The sequence below is a fragment of the Lissotriton vulgaris genome, chromosome 2_1, assembly GCF_964263255.1.
Source record: "Lissotriton vulgaris chromosome 2_1, aLisVul1.2, whole genome shotgun sequence".
In the NCBI taxonomy this organism is placed as follows: domain Eukaryota; kingdom Metazoa; phylum Chordata; class Amphibia; order Caudata; family Salamandridae; genus Lissotriton; species Lissotriton vulgaris.
The window spans coordinates 814,385,150-814,409,529 of NC_141687.1; the positions used below are offsets into that span (position 1 = coordinate 814,385,150).

General features: G+C 42.3%; 1 protein-coding gene across 1 annotated transcript in view; it reads left to right on the top strand.

The window, feature by feature from the left end:
- Positions 1-24,380, top strand: part of PJVK (pejvakin) — a 201,424-nt gene that overhangs the window by 95,085 nt on the left and 81,959 nt on the right. The gene's annotated exons all lie outside the window — the stretch shown is intronic.

Sequence of the window (24,380 nt, forward strand, 5' to 3'; positions counted from 1 at the left end):
GTTGAAGAAAGGATCTCAACACCCTAAAATTTTACTAAAGAAGAAGATTTACTGAAAGATCTCAAGATTTCAAAGGTACTTCCTTAAAACTTCAATTTTTCATTTTTGATTTTCGTTTTTAATACAATTTTTGGGTTTCATCTTTAATTGGCATTTTATTCAAGCTCTTCTATATTTTCTTTTCAAATAGTAACCCTGTGCAATCATCTGTGCCTTCGTACTGGAACTGTCACTGTCATTGTGACTAAAGCCAGTAGCCACTCTAGCGCTTTTAAACTGTTGTGGTGATTAAAATCTGTATCCATACACTAGCGCTTTTCATTCTTGGAGTGACTTTTCTAGTTTGACTGGAACTGTTAAACTGGTTAAAATCGATTTTTTTTAAACAAAGGCACAGAGTTAGTCACAGCTTTGACATTGCGCTACAGCTTGTGATATTTTGCCGCTTTCATTGTTTTTTCACCCAAAAGCTACGAAATTGCTAATCCTTGTGAGCTGCATTCTTTGAAACCTACGAGCGTGCATCAACGGACTTCAACACAACACGCGTCTGCCTCGCATTGCATCACTCACCATTCGCGTGTCAGTCTGCACGCGTTGCTTTATTCACCGTTCTCCATTTCATTACGGGAGCTACCGAGGCCGGCAGGTGATGCAAGTATCTACGCGAGCGTCTACGTCACCACGCTCAACGTGGCAGCCATCTTGATAAAGGTTTGAAGCTCTCAGTGTGCCGTTTCAGTGACACACACACTATTTCGAAATTTCTTCACATCGTTTATTTTTAGCGTGTTATTCTGTGACACGCACACTACCTGAGAAATTCCACACCATTTATTTTTAGCGTGTTATTCTGTGACACGCACACTACCTGAGAAATTCAAGGAATTCCTACATTCTTCGTCTTTTAGACGTTAGTTGGAATCACAGGAGTTTTGGGATTTTGCGTGCATCAGTGACATCCCAGTGACACGCACACTGTCATCAGGTATTTGGTGTATTTATTCACTTTGACATTTAATTGGATTTTTCAATAGTGTATCACTACTCTTGTATTATTGCACAACTCAACATTAGAATGTGTTATTGTTTGGGGAACATGGTAAGAAGAAGGTATTGATATTATTTTCGTTTTCATACATGTTAAAATTGCTGTTGAGTACAAAAACTAATTTGTAGTGAATAGTTTAGGTCACGTTTATTGTTTATTTCCTTCGGTTTCAACATGAAAAACGTCACATCACCGCCATTTTTCCTATCTTCTCCTGGAGATCCTCCGATTAGATGGCAAAAATGGCGCAAAGTATTCGAACGATATGCGAGAGTTTGTGGTTCTAGCCTTAGTGCAGAAAGGAAGACAGCCTTATTATTACACTGTCTGGGTTCCGAAGGACAGGACGTTTTTGATCATCTTCCTGAACTTCAAGACAGCTCTCCCAATGTAAATGTAAATGTAAATGTAAATGTAAGGTGTTTTGTAGCGCGCTCAATTACTAACGGAGTATCCTGGCGCGAATGACCGCTGGGGAACCCGTCCTGGCTTTCCCTGTGAGATGTTCCCATGCTGGGTATCTCCAAGGTGAAGCCAGGCATCCCCGGCGTCTGTGGGGGGCCGTTGTAGCGATGAGGCAAGCTTAATGCCCAGAGTTACCGAGTGTGATCACTGCCCAAAGTGGGCACCGAGGCGAGAATTATCAGTCCGCTGACCCTGGTCCTCGACCCTGCCGCGTCGGGAATCGAACCCTGGTCCCGGGCCGTTCTCAGCCTCCGGGTCTGCCGCCTCTAACCTAGTATGAAATTTGCATGGCTAAGCTAGATAAACATTATTTGCCAAAAGTCAGTACTATCCTCGAAAGGTATCATTTTGGTCGCAGAGCTCAACAAGAGGAAGAGAGTATTGAGAATTATATTACAGCTCTTAGGAAACTTGCCTCGAGTTGCAAGTTTGGAGCATTGGTTGATGAGCGTATAAGAGATCAATTTATGTTAGGTTGTATCAGTGAAAAGATTAGGGATGAGCTGTGGCAAAAGGATGAGCCATGTTTAGATAATGTCATTACGATAGCGAAGAGAATTGAACATTCCATTAAATGTGTAGAAGTAATTAAGAAGAATGGCGAAGCAAAAAGTAAAGATGTAGTTCAGACTGTGAAATTAAATCACAAACTTAATACTTCTCAGAAAGTAAATAGAGAAGAAAATGCGTCCAACAGTATGCTTCCTAGAAAACCTCAGAGCAAATTCAACTTTTCTCAAATTAAATGTTTTAGATGTGGCAAAATAGGACACTTCGCCAACGACAGACAGTGTCCAGGTTGGAAAATGACCTGTGGTAAGTGTAAAAAAAAGGGACATGCATCTCATATGTGTAAAGGGAAGGATTATAAAAGTAAAGTGAATGAAATTTATTATGATTTTGATGAAGTAGCAGAAGATATTGATGAAATTGACTGTGGTCAGATTTTGGTACAAGTTATAAGCAGTCAAGATAGCATAAATAGTCCTTCTGATGACATTTTTGTTGATGGACATCAAACTAATGTTTTGTTTGATTCTGGAGCTAAAATAACTATAGTTGCAAAAGAATTCTATTTGAAGAATTTAAAAAACAAAAGATGTTTGTCTCGACCTGATATCAGACCTTTAGCATATGGCTATAAGCCCATCAAACTACTTGGCTATTTCATGGGACACATTAATTACAAAGGAAGGTTGACCACGACTAAAGTCTATGTGTCTCAAGAGGGTGACAGCCTTATAAGTTGGTTTGCACAAAGGGATCTTGGAGTTATGTTAGACCCGAATTCGTCACCTCCAATCATTTTGAAGGAACCTTTTAATCAAGACCTCAAAACTGTTACGGTTGATGATCTAGAATTTAGTCGTGGTCTGGAGAAGAAATTCCCTAGTGTCTTTTCACAAAAATTAGGATGTCTAAGAAACTATACACACCATATCAGGTTGAGGGATAATGCTGTTCCAGTGTGTTGTAAGGTGCGTAATGTACCCATTGCTGTCAGGGATCAGGTGAAGGCGGAATTAGAGAAACTGGTTAGAGAAGGCATCATAGAATCTGTTGAGGGGACTGAATGGGTCGCCCCCATTGTCGCAGCGAAGAAATCGGATGGTTCTTTACGCCTCTGTAGATTTGAGAGAATTAAATAAGTGTGTAGTTAGTGACCATTATCCTTTGCCCAAGATCTCTGATATGTTGATCCTTTTGGAAGGTGCTAAGGTTTTTAGCACTGTAGATTTAAGATCTGCCTACCACCAGATTAGTCTGAATGAGAAGTCAAAAGACTTAACAGCGTTTATCACACCCTTTGGTACGTTCCGTTTTGTGAGGCTGCCTTTTGGTTTAGTTTCTGCTGCCTCTGTTTTTCAGAGAGCATTGGAAAATGTACTTAAAGGCTTGAATGGTATCAAGATATATCAAGATGATATACTAATTTTTGGCTCAGACAATGAGGAACATGATCTGAGGCTTATGGGAGTTTTGAGAGCTTTATGTACTGCTGGACTTACTGTAAAGATTGAGAAGTGTAAATTTAGGAGAGACTCCATTGAGTATTTGGGTCACACTATCTCAGAGGGAGGTATTCTGCCGAAAGACAGTTTAGTATCCACCATTTCCAAAATGTCTTCACCAACCAGCAAGGAAGAGTTAATGAGTTTCTTAGGAATGGCAGAGTACTATAACAAGTTTATCAAGGGTTTTGCTTCTCTTTGTGTTAATATGAGACTTTTGCTCAAGAAAGGGTGTAATTTTGTGTGGAGTGACAAGTGTGAACAAGAGTTTCTGTTATTGAAAGAGAAATTGAGCTGTGCCCCAAAACTCAATAGTTTTGATCCTGCTCGGAAGTCTGTTTTGATCACTGACGCAAGTTTAAAAGGTCTGGGTGCTGTTCTAGTCCAAAAGAGTGAAAAAGGAGAAGTAGTCATTTTATTTTTGTCAAGGGGTCTAAGAGGTGCTGAATGTAGATACTCTGTTGTGGAGAGGGAGGCATTAGCTGTGTATTGGTCTGTCAAAAAATTTAAGAATTTCTTGTGGGGAACTTCTTTTGAGATAAGGACAGACCATAAACCCTTATGTGAAATTTTGAGGAAGAAAGGTATTGATGCTATATCTAGTAGAATCACTAAGTGGGTTGTGGGGTTACACGACTATGACTTTGAAGTTAAGTATCTTCCTAGAGTAGAAAATAAGGTGGCTGACGCTTTATCTCGCCTTGTTCCATCTGGACAGTCTAGCGAGAAAGATGACTTTGATGACGAAGATGAGTTGGTGTGTTCCATACAAGATAGTATTATTGACAGAGAAAGATGGAACAAAGCCTTAGAAGCTGACACAGTCCTTGTAGAAGTCTTGAAACATATTAATTCAGGCTGGAGGTGTAGAAACAAAGAAGATGAAATGTTGGAAAAATTCTGGCATGTCAAAGATCAGTTAGCCAAACAGGATGGGTTATTAATGAGGGGAACTAGGTTAGTTCCACCACAGTCCATTAGAAATGAACTCATTTCTCTAGCTCACATTGGTCACATGGGCCAAACACCAGCACTAGGGACGCCTTAAAAAACGCCACCCGCATACACCACCAATTAATCAGATCTGCCAAGAAAACCGCATTCAAAGACCGACTAGACAACAACGCCCACAACAGCAAGGAATTATTCAACATCGTCAAAGAATTTACCAACCCCTCAGCCAACTCCAATGACATCACCCCCTCTCAAGCCCTCTGCGACTCCCTAGCCTCATTCTTCCACAACAAAATCGCAGACATCCACAACAGCTTCGACAACCGACCCGGAGACCAACCCACCCAACATTCTACAGGACCCCCACCCCCCTTGAACATCCTCAATGACTGGAACCCAATCTCCACTGAGGACACCATCCACCTGATGAACTCTATCCACTCAGGATCCCCCACAGACCCATGCCCTCACCACATCTTCAACAAAGCAGACTCCATCATAGCACCACACCTCTGAGACGTCATCAACTGCTCCCTCAACTCCGCCTCCTTCCCGGACAGCTGGAAACACGCCGAACTCAGCGCCCTTCTGAAAAAACCCACAGCTGACCCCACCGAACTCAAAAACTACCGCCCCATCTCGCTCCTTCCATTCCCGGCCAAAGTCATCGAGAAAGCCGTCAACAGCCAGCTCGCCGCCTTCCTCGAAACCAACAAATCCCTCGACTCCTCACAGTCCGGCTTCCGAGCCAAACACAGCACCGAAACCGCCCTCATCGCTGTAACAGACGACATTCGAACTCTACTGGACAATGGAGACACAGTCGCCCTCATCCTCCTCGACCTCTCCGCGGCCTTCGACACAGTCTGCCATAGCACCCTTCTACAGCGCCTCAGTAACATCGGAATCCAAGGAAAAGCACTGGAATGGATCACCTCGTTCCTCACCGGAAGAACCCAGAGAGTCCGCCTCCCACCATTCAAGTCAGAGGCCACCGAAGTCATCTGCGGCGTACCCCAAGGATCCTCACTCAGTCCCACCCTCTTCAACGTATACATGAGCCCCCTCGCGGCCATCGCTCGCCAACACAACCTCAACATCATCTCCTACGCGGATGACACTCAACTGATCCTATCACTCACCAAAGACCCTAACACCGCCAAAACCAACCTACATGAAGGAATGAAAGAAGTAGCTGAGTGGATGAAGCACAGCCGTCTGAAACTGAACTCAGACAAAACAGAAGTCCTTATCTTAGGTACCTCCCCCTCCGCATGGGACGACTCTTGGTGGCCAGAGGCCCTTGGAAAAGCACCCATCCCGACGGACCACGCACGGAACCTGGGCGTCATCCTGGACTCCTCACTCTCTATGAACAGACAAGTCAACGCTGTTTCATCATCTTGCTTCAACATTCTTCGCATGCTCAAAAAAACATTTCGCTGGATCCCCACCGACACCAGAAAAACGGTCACTCATGCTCTGGTTACCAGCCGCCTGGACTATGGAAACACCCTATACGCCGGTATCACCGCAAAACTCCAGAAAAAACTCCAACGCATCCAGAACGCATCAGCTAGAATCATACTAGACATACCGCGTAAAGACCACATCTCTAACCACCTGAAAAACCTCCACTGGCTCCCCGTCAATAAGAGGATTACTTTCCGCCTCCTAACCCACGCACACAAAGCACTCTACGAACTTGGACCCGAATGCCTCAACACACGACTTTCCTTCTACACCCCCTCCCGCCAGCTACGATCCTCCAACCAAGCCTTTGCCACCGTACCTCGCATCAATAAAACCACCATGGGAGGTAGATCCTTCTCCTACCTCGCAGCTAAAACCTGGAACTCACTCCCCACTCACCTTCGTCTCACTAAGAACCACCTAGCATTCAGAAAGCAACTTAAAACTTGGATATTCGACAAGTAACTCCCCACCCTTCCTCAAGCGCCTTGAGACCCTCCGGGTAAGTAGCGCGCTATATAAATTCTTTGACTTGACTTGACTTGTTCAATGCGCTTTAAGTGACAGAGTAGCCAAGCCAAAAACACAACCCATGATCATTAGAGATCGTCCAGACTCACCTTGGAAGGAAGTAGGTTTAGATATTCTAGGGCCTATTTCATCATCAGGTTCTGATTGGTATGTTTTGGTCTTAGTTGATTTTTACTCAAGGTGGCCTGAGATAGCTATCACTTAAGGAATTGAAACAAAGCATGTCATCAACTTCCTTGAGAAATTATTTGACAGGGAAGGTATTCCTGACATTATACTTACAGACAATGGTTGTCAATTTGTTTCAAAAGAAATGGAGGCATTTCTTAACAAACTTGGCATAAAACACAAGAAGTCATCTTTATACCACCCAGAAACCAATGGCATAGTTGAGAGGTTCAACCGAGTACTTAAGGAGACTATTAGGATGGCTAAATCTTCAGGTACTGACTGGAGGTGTGATATCTTTAAAAAGGTTAAAGTGTATAGACTGTCTCCACATGCCACGACCAATAAGTCTCCCTTTGAGCTTTTTAGATCTAGAAGAGCCAACACATTGGTAACACCAGCGTGGGTTAATGATTTACGACCCAGGTTGAATTCTACCAATGATCATGTTCACTGGAAATTACGTGAAGCTCAGAGAATACAAAATAGGAAAAGACTTTTTGATGTGAGGAAGAGTGTTAAGAAAACCTGTGTTAAAGTGGGAAATTGGGTTCTTATAAAAAATCCGTCTAATAAGAATAAGATGTTGTCTGCTATGTTCATGAAACCTATTCAAGTCATCAAGGTTTTCCAAAATGCAATCAAGACGGCTGATCATCGTATTTGGAATCTCAACAGAGTGGTGGTCATCAGGAAGGATTTGATCTCTGGTGGTAACCTGTCTGATTTAAATCCTGATCCATCTTTAGATTCATCTCGTCTTGATGGTCCATCTCGGTGTCTTCGCAAGTCGTCAAGGATCACTCGTGAACCAGCACATCTGAAAGACTTTGTTAAGTAGTTGTACTCTGTATATAACTTTATTGTAGGAAGGGAGATGTGTGGCATCTTGATGCTACACCTTTTACATTAGAATGTTTCTACATCAGTGCCAGCAGCCTAATTAGAATGTTATGTTTAGAAAAGCTTGGGAGTTGGAGCTGACTGGCTGATTGGGATTTGTAACCAAATGGATGGGATCCTTTCTAAAGAATACATCTATTTTAATCAACTTCTCAAGGACTACTACTTCTTTACACCCTGGTGAGAAATGATATCCTAAATGTTAGGAAGAGTGTTCCCTCCCTTGCATTAATGCCCTGCCTTGAATATAGCCCAGTGGTGAGAAATACTTGCCTGATTACTCACATGGACAAGCGCTGCACTGTATACTGTCTCGCTCCCCTTCATCAAGAGATTCTTGAGGGTATCTCCTCATGTTCAAGGGAAACCTCATATCTTGGAACCCTACTTCCTGTTCCCTACAATAGACCCATTTATTCATGAGAGAGAACCTCTTAGTTTTCCTCCTTCACACCTAATCATATGTTCTGTATGCAAGGCCCACATTACCATAAAAACTTTTCAGTGAGCCCCCACTGGTTGTGTATTTATTAACTGTTTGGTACTTTTATAATGGGAAACTAGTTTGTTTCACATTTTTACAATTTTATAACATTTCAATAATATTTTCAGCATTCAGCATGCTGTGATTAAGTCCCTCATTTAGGTTCTGACTGATGCGGGAAAGGTCCATGAGGATTTGACTAAATTAGTATTTAAGACTAAAAACTCAAGCTTACATTATTTTGTCCTTTGGAAATTCTAACAGTTTTCCTTCAAATCAACAGAACTTTGCCACCATTTTCCAAAGGAGCAATAACTAAAATAGAACACACAAGTTTTGTATTATCAACTATAAATTACTTTATATTGAGTCAATGATGAGGGGATGTGAGTAATTTAATAGGGATTTATTCATTAGTCAAATATCAATTAGGTTACAGAATTGATAAGAGAAAAATATAATTACTGCAGATCATGTTATAATATACATACAGCGTGTTCCATTAAGGAAGGAATCTCTATTCTATGAAATGGGGCACAAATTATATCAGAACCCATAAAGAATTCAACAATAAAGACAAGAGTGAGATTAGCATCAAGCTAATACATCAATAAGAAATAATTGTAGAGTTTCCCAGAAAGATAAAATAATGCATAGAGCAAATAAACCTTGCTAGAGCCAATTAGTCAAAGCATAAAGCTTGGGATTTTAATAAATGTCAAAAAAACACAGCCTGTCTCTCAGCTGAACTGCCTCCCCCTCTCCTCCATACTAAATCATTCCTGTTATCTGCTCTTCTGCATGCAAATCTCTGTAGATCCTTCTGTTCTGACTGCTCTGAATCAATGTCTGCCCTCTCCTCCTATGCATCTGTTCTTTGCTGTTGCCTCTCTGCTTCCCACCGTCTAGGGCAGTTCTGATCTGCTCTCATCTAAGGCAGTCTTCTCCCCTCTAGTTCTGGTTCCTTATACTCCTAAACTAGGAACACGTTTATAAATGGTAAAATGTTACAAAACATGTGGTCTGTTCTTGTCTTCTCCAACTGAAATCCAGCATTCTCAAGAAGGCACATCTTCCTGTCCACAAGTAATTCATTAGACGCTGGCTATGGCTTGGTCCTCGCAGCACATTTGAAACCTATTTATTTCCTAACAATGTTATTCTGACTAAACACATTACATTAGCTGCAAGAGAAAATTATTATTTCTACAGGAAACATTAGAACATACTGTGGGAATGCATTTTGAAATGAGTGTGTATTATCTTATTATATATAAGTCAGTTTGTGAACAGAGCTCTTGTTTAAAATGACATTCTACCAGCAACTAACACGATACGTTTGAGGTCATTCTGAGCGTCTCTATTTCACAGCACATTTCTACTGGTATCTGCAAAGTCAATTTAAGTTTCGTTTGAGCAAGCTGAAAGCCATTAATTCTATTTAGCTGTCACTACTCTTGTGCAATTTTTTTAATGTAAGTTAATATAAACTATACACTACAACTGCACACATTTTTAATAATTATTATAAGCTAAGAAAATACATTCTATAAATAAAACAAAATCTAAACTAGTTAAATTAACTATGAATTTTACTTGCACATGTTTTAACATTTTTTAAAGAGGATGATTATTACAGGAGAAAGCCTCTGATTAAAGGCCTTCAAAGCATTGTGTTTTCATTGTGTGCACCAAATGTCTGCGTGTCACTTTTTAACAGTCCAAAGCAGATTGTCATTCTAATTCGTTTGGAAGTCGAAATCTTATTTTTGAAAGGCTTTCCTACACTGGCCAGCTGCTTAACAGTTGTGAGGATCTCCTCTGATGGCCTGGTGACCTGCCTGATCAACAAAAGACTACCGAGTGTCATCCATAAAGGTATCAGTCATTGTAATGTTTCTCACAAGTTCTTAGTAAATAAAATGACAAGTAGTGCCATGCTGATCGCCGTTGATCTTTATTTTTAAAAAAGTTTTAAAAAAGTGTAAGTGCTTATGTGTAATTTTGAGTGGAAAAAGTTAGTGATGGCAACGTCTCACAAGCCAATGTATCTCCAACTGCTGCCAGCTGTCACAAAGAAAATATGTAACATGATTATTGGGCTACCTAAGAACGACATGGTCTAATTGTTTGCAGGTGCATTTTTAAAAGCACGAATGGAATGCATTAATCGCTGAAACAACAGGGTGCATGCTGCGAAATGGAATCCTTCTATAACATCTTAGTGCCAAGATGATTATTCAGCATTGACAATATAGAAAGTGCAATCACATCAATAAGTTAACTAAGTATAATAAACCTAGGCTTAGATCATCCCCAAAGTTTAGTGGGAATCTTCACTGAAAGTGCTCCCACAAGAGCATTCTCACTGTAGCTGCGAATGCAAGCACCTGGTCAGCCTTTCTTTTTCAAGGAGTAAACCTCAAAAGGGGGGTGTTGTCTCAAAACATGAAAACGACTTGAAATTCTAAAATGAAGCTAATGCCTCAATCTTATCTCCTAACCCAGTTTACTCTCATAATCTTAACTCATACCCCTACTTTACACACACAATCAACATAAAATTATTTTTTGCAAATCAAAAAACACAATATCTAATATAAAATATATAATGTACAATAATTACACAGAAATGGAATCAAAATAGAAACTTGATGATACAGTACCCAATACACTGTTACCGGATGCAGTGTAAGGAATATGACGAACACCCCAATATACATTGTAAAAAAAACTCCAAACATATTATGAAACACAAAATACTTTATCACAAAATGTAAAATTTCTGTTAGTTACTTTATAATGATTAAATGACGTATGCATTGCAATCAAGTTAAAAAACACAAAACAACAAAAACTCAATAACTATCATACACTTAGGTATGCAGAATATGTTATAACCAACACTAAAACGTTATCACCCTAATAATGCAAAATGCATACCACAATCCACAATAATGTACATTTATCAAAGTACAAAAGGGCCACCAAATAGAAAGATTCTACAAGTCCCAAATATCTTCGGCCTCTCTCCAGAAATTTAATCACATAAAGAAACTTTTGCACACTCATATACATACTCACTTAGACTTCACCAGACCCTGTTCAGGGGCCACAGGGCAGCCAGAGCAAACTGGTCCACTACTATGGTGTTTGAGGTCGTTTACCTCTGGTGTCCTAGTATTTTGTCCAATTTAGGCCCCACAAACTGTGCCTAGACTTTCAGGCTAGTGAGGGCAAGCAGTCAAAGACTTCTCTTAAAAAAAGCACTTTATTAGCACAGCAAAATGAAGAACTACACACAGTAATGGGGATTCAACGACAGACGTCTACAACATCAAATGGGCTATAACTAATTCCTATAGTTCCCATACCAATAAAGTTTTTTAACGCAATTGCTTCAGTACCCTGCCTACTCCAGTGTTATAGCGCGCTGGCTGTAGTTCTAACACTACTATAATGACCTAGTAATAAGGGAAAATTAATGAGCGAGAGTGGAAACAGGTGTAAGTTCCATTACTGTTGTGTGCGAACAATTACGGTGACCCCTATGTCAAGCCTATATTTTGCAAAGATGTTCTACAGTCATTACTCCTTTTAACAGGCAGCTTTATCTCATTAGTGCAAGCATAGTCTTTGAACATGACTTTGTCTTCACCAGTCTATGAGAACCTGACTCAGTGCTGCAGTTGTTGTAGTGCACCCTTTACAGTCATAAGTGCAGCATCAAAGTGAGTGGTTGGTGGGTAAATGTGATGACTCGCCTCTTGGATCTTGTCTCTGAAGGTATAGCACAACAGTGCTTGGCGATGGTCGCTCGTCTTCAGCAGTTGTGGCCTCTAGCCCATTAGGCGACCCTCCAGGATGGCGGTGCTGACATCTTCATCCACTTCATGTTGGAGCAGTAGCAGAATAGGCCCTTAAATCATAGTCAGAATGCCATATGAAACACTGCCACTGTAACTCAGGGGGTTGTTTCTTCAGGCAAGTTGCCTCAGGGCCCTCGTAAGGAGGCCAGCTGGCCTCTTAGCTCGGGCTGGCACTGGCGACACTCCCAATCATAAGTTGGCACTTCTTGCTGCTCCACTCACTGGTAACATAGCTGGGCTTTTCTTCCAGAGCAGTCACTCCTTCCTTCTGGTTAGACACTGTATATCCCTCTCAGAGCAGGCAGGCACAATTCTAGGCACTAAGTGGGTCCTCAGCTCTCCAGCAAGTGCACATGTGATGTCTCCCTCACCTCTGGGAGACAGTCTGTCAGACTGATACCAGACATGAATCACAGCAGCTGTTTGAACCCTCTACAGAGCACCCCCTTACTTGGTCACTAAGCTTTGCAACTGAGAAGGAGGTGATCTGGATCTGACTTGTATACTGGTTTTCCAGATGGGGGTTGTTAATCAACTGTCTAAAGTCCAAGAACCATTTTGTGGTGGTTTCTTTTCAAATTAAATTTTCTAGCTACATTGCAAACACAGCCTTTGTGCAATTTGATGGCTATCACAGCAGGTAATGACAATGCTAGCTCCAAGTGGGAGAATCCACAACATGGGCACAATGAAGTGTCAAGATCTTGCACCTGGCTGACTTTAGCCTCTCTGAATTACTAATCAGGAAAAACAAGAAGGCAGGACCACTTTAGGAATCTCCTCTCCCCTAACAACAGGATCTGCTGACTAAACCCAATGTATCTACCATCCACCAAATGGAAGTGGTTAGGAAGGACTAATCAGCAATGGCATGATAGAAGGTCCTCATACAATTTCTAGGGGTAGCCCCGTCTCCTTCCTCTCACACTTCAGTATCTAAATGACCTTCCTCATACTCTAGGAATGCAGATAATCCACATACCTCCCTCCATCTTGAGGCTTTTCACACCAAGGGCAATTCTTAATGGATCTTGCTGGTTCCAGCAATCATACTGTCAGCATAACATGGATGTATTCCAACATCCATACCTCACACGCACTTTACAACAATAGTGTACAAAAATCATAATTAGTCTATTAAAGTGTTGCAAAGGATAATGTTGACTTTGTTTCAATAAATAATGTAACCCTCCATGCATTTCCCTTAGTGGTAAACTGAGATTGAAGCAAGTGTAACTTAAAAAACAGAATACCAAATCAGAATGAAATATACGTGTGATTAAATATGATTGCTTAGTACTGAAAACCTGATAAATTGTTTTAAAAAATCCAGCACTGAACCCGGTGTAAAATACTTTCCAAAATAATTGTTTTCCCTGTTAGGGTAGTATCCTTTTTCAGGGGCCCTGTGTTTTTCCAGAGTAAGTATCTCGCAGTCTGTCTGTGAGGGGTTGATTTATGTATCCTAGACTCTATATAGTTTTTTTTATGTATAAATCTGATGGTCATTGAGCTTGAACTTGGGTTTCTGCTGTGTTTCATATATCACTGTTTGTATTTAATTGTGTTTTATTTTTATGCACTTTTTTGTTTGGTGATGGGACAGGTAACTAATTAACTGTGGAAATTGTTGACCTAAAGGCCAGTTACATAGCTTTAATCTACAAATATGTCTAACTTACCTACCTTTGGATTTACTGATGAGCAATTTGCCAATATGGTAGGTAGTTCATCAAGTTTTTGCAATCAGGCATTGATTGCCGTAGATAAGAATGTGGACGCCATTACATTGTTGGCATTAAAGAAAAAGATGAAGCACATTAAACTACACGGCAAGTATATGCTTGACTATTTAAAGGCGGGTGTAATTCCCCAAGGCCTACGAGTCAGGAACATTCCTGGGTTATTTATCCAAATAAAGGAATTCTTGGAACGATGGGCCATGATACGGAACCGTTTTTTTCACGTGACTACATGAAGCTAATTGTAGAAATGGCTAAGGGGGTTTTAGAACAATTGGCATCAGAAATCTTAGATCTTGAAAACAAAATTAAAGCATCATGCATAGTCAAGGAATCTAAAAAGAAGTTAGAAGATATTGAAAAAGATCTTCACTCTTACACAGAATACCTCACAAAAAGAAAGATTGATAAATTAAATATGGATATAAGGTTCTTTTGCAAGGAGTCAACTTATCCTTATTTGGCTGACCAATACTATAGCCGTTTAGAAGGAGGTCAACAGGGACAATACGAACAATACCCAAATAGACAATACGGCTATGGCAAGAAACTAACAACATTTTCCGACACTTCGGACTCGGATGGGGAAGGTCAACTTGCCAACTATGGTTTTCAAGCTCAGAGGTTCAACAACAGTAGACAAAGAGGTCCCCAACCTTTTTTAGGGAGGCGTCAAAATCGATGGAGCGATTGGAGGCCCCAATATCAACTGAGGTTCCCTGTCAATCCACATCTGGATTACAATCAATTCCAAGTCAATCCACAGACGAGATTCGACCAATATCTAGAGACACGGAACAAGAAATATTGGAGAGAGTAGATACTATACCGATTTTTAACTTGAGTGGGTCTGTATTACATCCCACAACAGTGTCAGTGCTATCTAAGGGCCTCACAATTGTTCCCCATTCAGGTTTAAGTAAATTTGAATTATTCCGAGATCTACAATCCTTTTTTTGGAAAATTAGACTCCGTATATTCTTTTCGAATCAAAACAATCAAGGTGACAATTCGAACCTATCAGGGCTCTCGCCGAAATCTACTTTTACCCCTACAATTGACCAGCTACCAGAGGTGGCTATCTTTGAAAAAAGTTCTGTACAAAAAATGTGTTAACATAACTAGCCATGTCCAGAAACCTCCCTTTAACCCATGGGTACTCACAAACTTTCTCTCAGGGGCCAAATTTACAGTGTGGTTTGTGTCCGAGGGCCGCACCGGTGGGGGCGGGGTCAGTGAGGGCGGGGCGGGGCTAGAGCAACAAAAAAAACTGTGACCATGAGGTTGAACACACGTCCCTGCAGCAGATGCCTTCGTCCACTGAGCTACAAGACCCAGCATACACACCTCTCTCTCTCTCTCTCTCTCCCTCTCCATCCCTCTATCTCTCTCTCTCTCTGCCTCCCTCCCTCCATCCCTCTATCTCCCTCTCTCCCTCCCCGGTCTCCCTCTGTCTCACTCACTCTGACTGTATTACTCCCTCTCCCTCTCTCCTTTCTCTCCCTCCCTCTTCCTCCCTCCCTCTCCCTCCCTCTTATTCCCTCTCCATTCCCTCCCTCACCCTCACTCCCCTTACCCCTATTCCCTCTCCCTCCCTCACTCCCCTTCCCTCACCCTCACTCCCTCCCCTCACTCCCCTTCCCTCCCTCACTCCCCTTCCCTCCCACTCTCCCTCCCCTTCCCTCCCTTCCCTTCCCTCACTCACTCCCCTTCCCTCACTCACTCCCCTTCCCTCACTCCCCTTCCCTCACTCCCCTTCCCTTACTCCCTTCCCTCACTCCCTTCCCTCACTCCCTTCCCTCACTCCCCTTCCCTCACTCCCCTTCCCTCACTCCCTTCCCTCACTCCCCTTCCCTACCTTCCCTTCCCTTCCTCACTCCCTTTCCTCACCCCCTTCCCTCCCCTTCCCTCACTCCCCTTCCTTCACTCCCCTTCCCTCACTCCCTCCCCTCACTCCCTTCCCTCACTCCCTTCCCTCCTTCACTCCCCTTCCCTCACTCCCCTTCCCTCACTCCCTTCCCTCCCTCACTCCCCTTCCCTCACTCCTTCCCTCACTCCCTCACTCCTTCCCTCACTCCCTCCCTCACTCCCTCCCTCCCCTTCCCTCACTCCCTCCCCTTCCCTCACTCCCCTTCCCTCACTCCCCTTCCGTCACTCCCCTCACTCCCTTCCCTCACTCCCTTCCCTCACTCCCTCACTTCGTTCCCTCCCTCACTCCCCTTCCCTCACTTCTTCCCTCACTCCCTCCCCTTCCCTTACTCCCTTTCCTCACATGTTTTGAGATCTACTACTTATATGTAATCGGAAGCGGGTACAAAATCGCCTCTGTACATTTGAACTATAGTTCCCAGTGGCTGCTGGCATCTACCGGGCAGGGGAGGTGGGCAAATAAAATAATTTATACATGCAGCATGTTAGCAGCGCCATGATTGGAGGGAGTGCCTGACTCGGCGCTCCACAGCTGCCTAGAGGCGTGTACTTCCTCTCAGCCCAGCTGCCTTAATGCAGCTTGGTTGAGAGGTTTAAAGTGCGCATGTCTGGCTGGCTGTAGCAAGATGGCCAGTCTAAAAGACATGTGCACTTTGAACAGTGCATAGGCAGCTTTCTTCCCACCACTCCTCCCTGCTGTCACTCAGCAGGTCCTGTCCCGTTCTAACGCTTTGTTGAGCACTGGACAATGAAAAATAAAATGGTAATGAATTTCCATTTTATTTTTTATCAGGGGGATCTTGGCGGGCATTTAAGTGGGGTGACGCTCCTACACTCCAATGTAGGAGCACCCCCTGAAAGTTCCACGTTCTGAAAATCCAATACTATACCATCAGCTACTCACCGGTCATAAATGATGTCTTTAGTGGTTCAGAGCTAGAACGGAATGAAGAACCAGCAATCAGGGACATATTTTCCACACTTTATGAACCTCTCTCTGGTGTTACCAGGAGATGCGGTGGGAACACCTGAAGCCATCGTGGTATCATGGCACGCTGCCCAGTACTTTTGGGAGATATCGTGCAGCATTTTACGGTCAGGATGCGCCTCTCGAGGAGAGTGCCCTGATTGTTTTTCTCGGCTCCAAAACTCATCTGCCGAGTGGACAAGATTACCTGTGAAATCATGCCTCAAACATTTGTATTTTCTCATATTCAGCAAGAAAGCTGTGTGCTTGGACTCTTAATGATCAAGAGAATAGATTGGCTCTTTAAATCCCCTTCCAGGCCCGGAGCCGGTGGCAGGCAGTGCTGCAGCTATTCACTGAAAGCGCTATTCTGAACTGAGCTCTACGATAAATATTTGGAATTGGGTTGGAATGTAATGGGCTGCCACTCCTGCGCCACTCACCCTGCCTGTGTGCCCCCCCCCCACCCCCACTCCCGGGCTGTGACAGCTTCCAGGCGCGCGCTCACAGCCGCACCCAAGCATTTCACAGGTCTTCAAAAGACCATTAGCATGTTAATGAGGCTATTTTACCCTCTCAGCGCCCCTTCAGCCCTACTCGGACTATGGCGGAAAACGCCCGGCCCCCACAGGCAGCAGAGTCTCTGAGTCGAGCTCTGGTTGCAGACAGCCTTTAAAAATAAAAAAAAAACCTCTGGTACGATGTCTGAAAGGTCCGCGGGCCACCAGGGAAGGCTTGCCGGGCCGCCAGCGGCCCGCGGGCCGTACTATGAGTACCCCTGCTTTAACCTAAATAGAGAGGAATATAGAGCCTTAGAAGATTTTAAATCATGCACGGACAAGCCTGCAATAAAGGAGGCGGCATTGTCGTGTATGATACCTCAACGTATGTGTCGAAAATTGAAGAAATGTTGAGTGATACACGCTTTTATCTTCCAATAACTAGAGAAAGTTTGTACCCCTCTGTATAGACAAATGTGTGAAGTATATAAATCTGTATTTTTAAATCTTTGAATTTAGATAACCAACAAAGACAGTAGTGCAAGTAAAAATCTCTACTGAAAACTTCATAAGGATAATATAACATTGGGTGAGTTTCTGATAAAAATAGAAGTTGATGTTCTGGCCAATCATTTTATTAATTAACTGGTCAACCACATAGTTTTAATAAGATTGAAATAATTGTTTATGAGTTTGTTATGCATGGACACATATCACAATGTGGGTGCAATAGAGATTCTGTGTTGTTGTTATTTTTACACATTGGCTATATAGTGTTATATGTTGTGATTTGCAGTAGGGGTCGGATTCAGTGCTCAAAGACTATGCATCTAAAGGATCAGTTGTAAGGTGTGCATTTGTGCACACATGTTATTGTTGTAAGATGCACGTAAGCTCTAGACCACAATGAAATTTTAATATAAGCTGAAACTTTTATTTTTCCTTGTAGTAACCACTGGTTTGAAAACCCTGAAGAAGGCTTTGCCGAAACGTGTTGATAGCCAACAACTATAACCTATGTTTTCAGAATGGGCAAAAAATATTATTTCTCTCTCTCTTTTTTGTGTGTCTAGTTTAACAGAGAGTAGGTAATCCACTGTAGATTGTGACTACTCTATTTATAACAACTGAAGACATGGATCTTCATAGGTTATTCCACAATATATGACAATCGGTGGTTTTAATATGTATAATCCTGTCTCATGTAATAATCTGTGGTTTAAGGTTGAATAATCATGTTTGAAGTTTCAATTCTATGAAAAGAATGAATTATATGTAACAGGTATATGTATAAATAATTTTCTATCTTGAAATACGTTGAAAAAGAAAAAATAAGAAAGGAAAAATCAAAATCAAATATATTTTTCCATATTAGTTGTATTGTGTGTATATATTAGTTTGGTGGTCTAAAATGTATCTGCTTTAATAATATTATCTAGCACTGAACCCGGCGTAAAATACTTTCCAAAAGAATGGTTTCAGCAATCATACTGTCAGCGTAACATGGATTTATTCCAACATCCATACCTCGCATACACACTTTAAAACAATAAAGTACAAAAATCATAATTAGTCTATTAAAGTGTTGCAAAGGATAATGTTGACTTTGTTTCAATAAATAATGTAACCCTCTATGCATTTCCCTTAGGGGTAAACTGAGATTGAAGCAAATGTAACTTAAAAAACAGAATACCAAATCAGAATGGAATATACGTGTGACTAAATATGATTGCTTAGTACTGATAAATTGGTTTAAAAAATAGGTTTACTTAAACTGCCAATGTAGCTCAGTTATTATTCTAGATCAGAGATCTTCAATCTGGGGGTGCGACACCATCCTAGGGGGGGTGCGCACTCCACTCTAATTTTACCTTTATTCCCTGCGTCGCAAGACTTCTTAGAGAACTCCAGGATTGTTGAGGGGTGTGGAGGGGGGGAGAATCGATGCTTTTGTTATGTTAACCGTCCCAGGGGGGGGTTCATTCATAGAGCTGAAATGCTTCAGCTGCAGTGAGAGGTAGGAAGTCTCTTCTGCTAAAACCAAAGGTAAACAAACAGACAGGCCTGTTCCTACGCATTCAATATCATAGCAGCAGAGACTCCTAGCCTCTCACTGCAGCTGAAATGACTGTCTGTGCCTTTGCTTTCAGTTTCAGCAGTGGATACATCCTGGCTCCCACTGCAGCTGAAGCATTTCAGCTGTATGAATTAACCCCCTCCTGGAAGGGTTAGCTCTTCCCAGAAAGGAGACAAAGTTTCTTTTAAAATTACACAGGCAGGTGCGTAAATTGCCAGCCAGCCATGTGTTATTTAAACAGACTGAAAATTGCTTGACTTGACACTAAATATGGTTATAAATAAAGAAGTTCCCTTTTATTATCAGCCATAGATTATTCAGGCAGCCCTAGAACACAAGTAAAAGTTATTTCTATTTCTATTTGTTGTTCAAAGTATGCACAGGCAAGTACTGCCAATACAGCTATAGTGACTGCTTATTTTTGTACCGCCTGTGACTTCAAAATAATGAGCTTGCAACCCTAATCACAAGACTGGGAGTTTGTTGCAGGATCAGCACATTATTTCTTTCCTCCACCCTGATCCCTGGTTACTGCCATATTAGCAATAGATTAACACATTTGACACCCTATGTTGCAGTCAGTAACATTCTGAGTTACTTCAAGTATCTGGGAATGCACCTTGTATTCAGACAACTCGCTCCTTAATCTTGCCCTTCACTTTCAGGCTCACCACGCACTCACAGCGATCACAATGCACTCACACTGATCCCCATGCACTCACACTATTCACCCACTTACCCTGCACTCACAGTGCACTCACACTGCACTTGCGCTGTTCACCCTGCAGTCACACGAGCACACTACTCAACCAGCGCTCATGTGATACTTCACTCACCTGTCCCCCTCACTGCTCAATCTGCAATCTCACTCAAATAAGCCCACTACTAACCATACATTCATTTGTCTCACTCTGCACTTACATCTGCACCCAAATTCATATGGTCACCTCACTCACCCTGCAGTCACTCCTCTTACCCTACTCACAAACTGTCGCATGGCTCACCTTGCACTCACATGAGCACTCCTGCCACCCACACAGTGCAGAGAGTTAATGTGCCTGCTCCATAGAATGTGTACCATGCAGATCACGGAACTGAGTGTGAGTAAACTATGAGATGCGCTATAAAAAATGAAATGTTTGCCAGAAAGGTACTATGAGAGATGAGGTGAATCGTTGGTGAGTGGTAGTGAGGGAATTCATGGAGAAGGAGGAAATATGGGAGGGGCGCAAAAAAAGACTGTTGCACTGTGTGCAACAAGTGCTAATTCCAGCTCTGGCTGGGAGTGTTAGCCCCCACCCGAAGTTCGGGTCCAGTTGTGCCCCTGTACACGAGTATGGGCATGTTGTGCCCCATCAAGGTTTTCGTCCTAAATAACAAAAAGACACATTTACATGCACTGCAGTCCAGATTTCCAGGGGGGGCCCTTGATAGAGACAGCTCTGGTTTTGCCCTAATGGCCTAGAATAATTCCTAAACAGATTCTTGTAAATACCGTTTTGTTTAATTCATTTTTAATGTGATTGATGTAAGTAGTCTATTACTATTTGCAGAGAAATGTGTTTGTTTCATGCAACAACCATAAAAAAGTTTCTTTTAGATCCAAGCGGACCCTCACATATGAGAATTTGGAGGATATCACAGATATTATTCACTGTAAAGCTAGTGGGCTACTGCTTTGTTACAACAGTGAAAACACATCACTATTTCTGAACATTAGATGTAAACGCTTTTAGAATTTCAACCATAGTGCCTGTGCACCGTTAGTAGCCTGGCTAAATAGGGTATGGCAGAGCTGAAAGTAAATCATTTAGACCCAAAGCTGTACTGAACAGGGGCCCCCAAAGTAGCTTTGGCCCAGGGCACCCAAAATCCTTAACATGTCCCTGCCACCACAAACTCTGTCAGACAACATTGCTCTGAAGCAAAATAGACAACATCATTCATTTATTATTAGGTCTTTTTTTTTACACATAAGCCCAACATGTCCTTAACCCCAACTGCTTCAGGCAAGCAACCTATCGTTCCACAACGGAATTCTCAATTAGGTGTTCATTCAACGCCCTCTCTGTGGACTTTCAACTTTGTCTTCGCGTCCATAACAGGTTGGTAGGCTATTATCCCATTATAATGCTGCCTAAAACGTTTGTTAATGATTTCTAGAGAAGATTTGTTTCTCATGTACCAGCTCGGAGCTAGGGAGTGCTCGAAAAATCTGACAACACTTTCTCCCTTATAGTCGCTGTTTTGGCTGAAAATGTCTGCAGAATATTCAGCTTTGAGAGAAACTGCTAACAAAACTCTCTTGCCTTTCAGCTCATCCTATTTATGTGAGATTGGGTTCTCAGCACTTGCAGTATTAAAGACTAGGGGGCAGATTTACAAGCCCCCTGCACCACCAGTACGTCACTTTTTGTGACGTACTGGTGGCACAGGGGGCTCCTCTATATTTACAAGGACGGGACAAGCCACCCTGCCTGACTTTTCCTCTCCTTGTAAATACAGTCCCTTCACATGCAGCACTTTGCGTTAAAGGGATGTTCCATGGTTATTGCTGTGGGTGTTCCCACGCCCCACCCATGGAACAAGACACATCTCCAGATTTACGAGGAATTGTAAATCTGGAAATGCATCTGAATGCCTACTCCAGCGTATGGCTGCAGTTTGTGCGCCAGCGCAGGGGGAAGCATAAAGATGCGTCATATTCTTGTAAATATGTCGCATCCCTGTGCTTTGGAAGTGCCGCAGAGTGGCGCAACCAAAGGGCTTGCGGTGCCACGCTGCAGCACTTCCTTGTGGATCTGCCCCTGGATGTGGAGCACAACCTGAGGATGGCAGTAGCAAAAATACATATGAAGATTGACCGTCTGTGGCAAAAAACAGGCACACCCGTCACAGTTATGTTGGTGGTGTTATTATCAATCAATGTCATGTGTAAAACAATGCATCCTAGTAAAAAAACATTTTACGCACATTTTATGTAGGAAAATGGTGGTTTGAGCTGTGTAAACAGCCTATGTCATTTCACCACGCCCACTCACAAACCTGCACTTTACTAAACAATCTTATTGTGTTGAACATTATTTGCTGGATATGGCCCGGGATATGCGCGTGATGGTCAATTATGAATTGTACCAGATTCCAGAAATTTCTGTCAGGTGGTGGGGGTGGCCAACATCTAAAAACATTGAGCTGGGGGGCTCAACCTGCAAAAGTTTGAAGACCTCTGTTCTAGATATATGCTGTGTGATAGTCATTATTCAAATATTATTCTGCCATGGGAGAGAAGGCATTTAGGGTGTTAGTTTTCATTGTTGGAATTTACGCTTCAGGTTCCTGGTGCTTGCCTCATGGTTCCTGGGGCACAGGAGAGTAGGTAGTACTTCATCTTATTGTGTTGAACATTATTTGCTGGATATGGCCCGGGATATGCGCGTGATGGTCAATTATGAAGTGTACCAGATTCCAGAAATTTCTGTCAGGTGGTGGGGGTGGCCAACATCTAAAAACATTGAGCTGGGGGGCTCAACCTGCAAAAGTTTGAAGACCTCTGTTCTAGATATATGCTGTGTGATAGTCATTATTCAAATATTATTCTGCCATGGGAGAGAAGGCATTTAGGGTGTTAGTTTTCATTGTTGGAATTTACGCTTCAGGTTCCTGGTGCTTGCCTCATGGTTCCTGGGGCACAGGAGAGTAGGTAGTACTTCAGCTTTTTACATGAAGTGAAAGGCCAGGGCATCAGAAAAGGTTTGGGTTGGGACCGTTTCATTAATGCATGCTGGTGGGTTTTTAATTTCAGCAGTATTTCTGAAAACCTCCTGTACTAGTAGTGTCAGCTGGCATCATGAGTATATTTCTCAGATGTTTATTTTCTAAGGGACTGGGTGAGGGGAAAGGAAGACTTGCAAAGGTTTGAATTGAGGAGAGATTTGTAGAGGAAGTTACTGTTTTGGGTAAAAGCAGAGTGGAGTGGAGAATGGTTAGATGTGAGGTATTAGGTAAGTTTTATGATTCAATCGGGTTACGTTTGAGCCAAGATCTGCTGGTGTTTCTTGGGGCGTATGCAAGGAGGTCGAGGCATGTTGCCTAAGTTGTTTTGCACCAAAAAGAAAGTTTAAGTATGACGCCATGAAGACAGTTGTTCTGGAAGAAAGTTTGGTTAGGTGAAACATTAGTACGTAGTAGGAGAAAGTTTTGGTTGACAGTGTTCGGAGTAGAGTTAGGACTGAAATGGTTAGGAGAGTCAAAAAAGGGTAAGAGTCATGTGGATGCAAGTCTGCTAATTAGGGTGAGGTGACCTAATACCACTGACTTTGGTAGGGCATATTTAACCCCTTATCACTGCAGAGGCAATATGGCTCCTATCTTTCAGTGATTTGTTGTGTTTTAATGATATACTCCTTCCAAATGTAGTCAAATTTCAATGCGGACTGTCTGCCTGCCAACTCCCCACAGTTGCCCAACCACCACTGCACATTATGGCATTCCATGTAACAGAGGTGCAAACAGCTTTTCGCATTCAGATGGTCCCAGATGCCCCCACCCGCAGCTATTGTTCGTGCTAAGATAAACTGTGCCATGTGTGCCTATAATTAGCAATTCATTTCCAGTTTCTTTTAAATAGACATCTTTATGTGTATCCGGTAAAAAAAATCAACTTTTTTCAAAAGTATATAAGAATCACACGTTCTGCCCACGGTGTTTTCTTTTAGCAGAAACCTAGTAGCCAGCCTCTAGTCTACCAGTCTTATCTATGGTTTAAGAATATAATAGTTTTCAGTACATCAGTGTTTTTCTGCTTTATTAACAATGCTGTTTAGATAATGAAACATGCATGAACGGGAGAGGTGACTTCGTCATATTATCCAGGTATCACATTTCTTGACTCATCTACTGTAGGGAAATCATGTGTTCTGATTAGCCTGTATTCAAACAATTGGAGCCTCACCTACATATAACCGCATCCATATAAAAGATCAACAAGATAGGGACTACTTATCATTAATATTCCCAGGAATTTGTCCAATTAAATAAATCCTTAGGTCAAGATGCGTACTTGGTATAAAATCACACAGGACCACATCCAGTTCACCCAAAAAATGAGTGAAAAAATAGAGAGAGTACCTCACGGTAGAACAACCCGAGGGGGTTCCCGGTTAATAATTACCGGTATACCCACTTCTCATCATTGGCCACTCTCTCTATGTGAAAAGACAAACGTGCACTAGAAAAGAATAATAGTGCGGACGTGA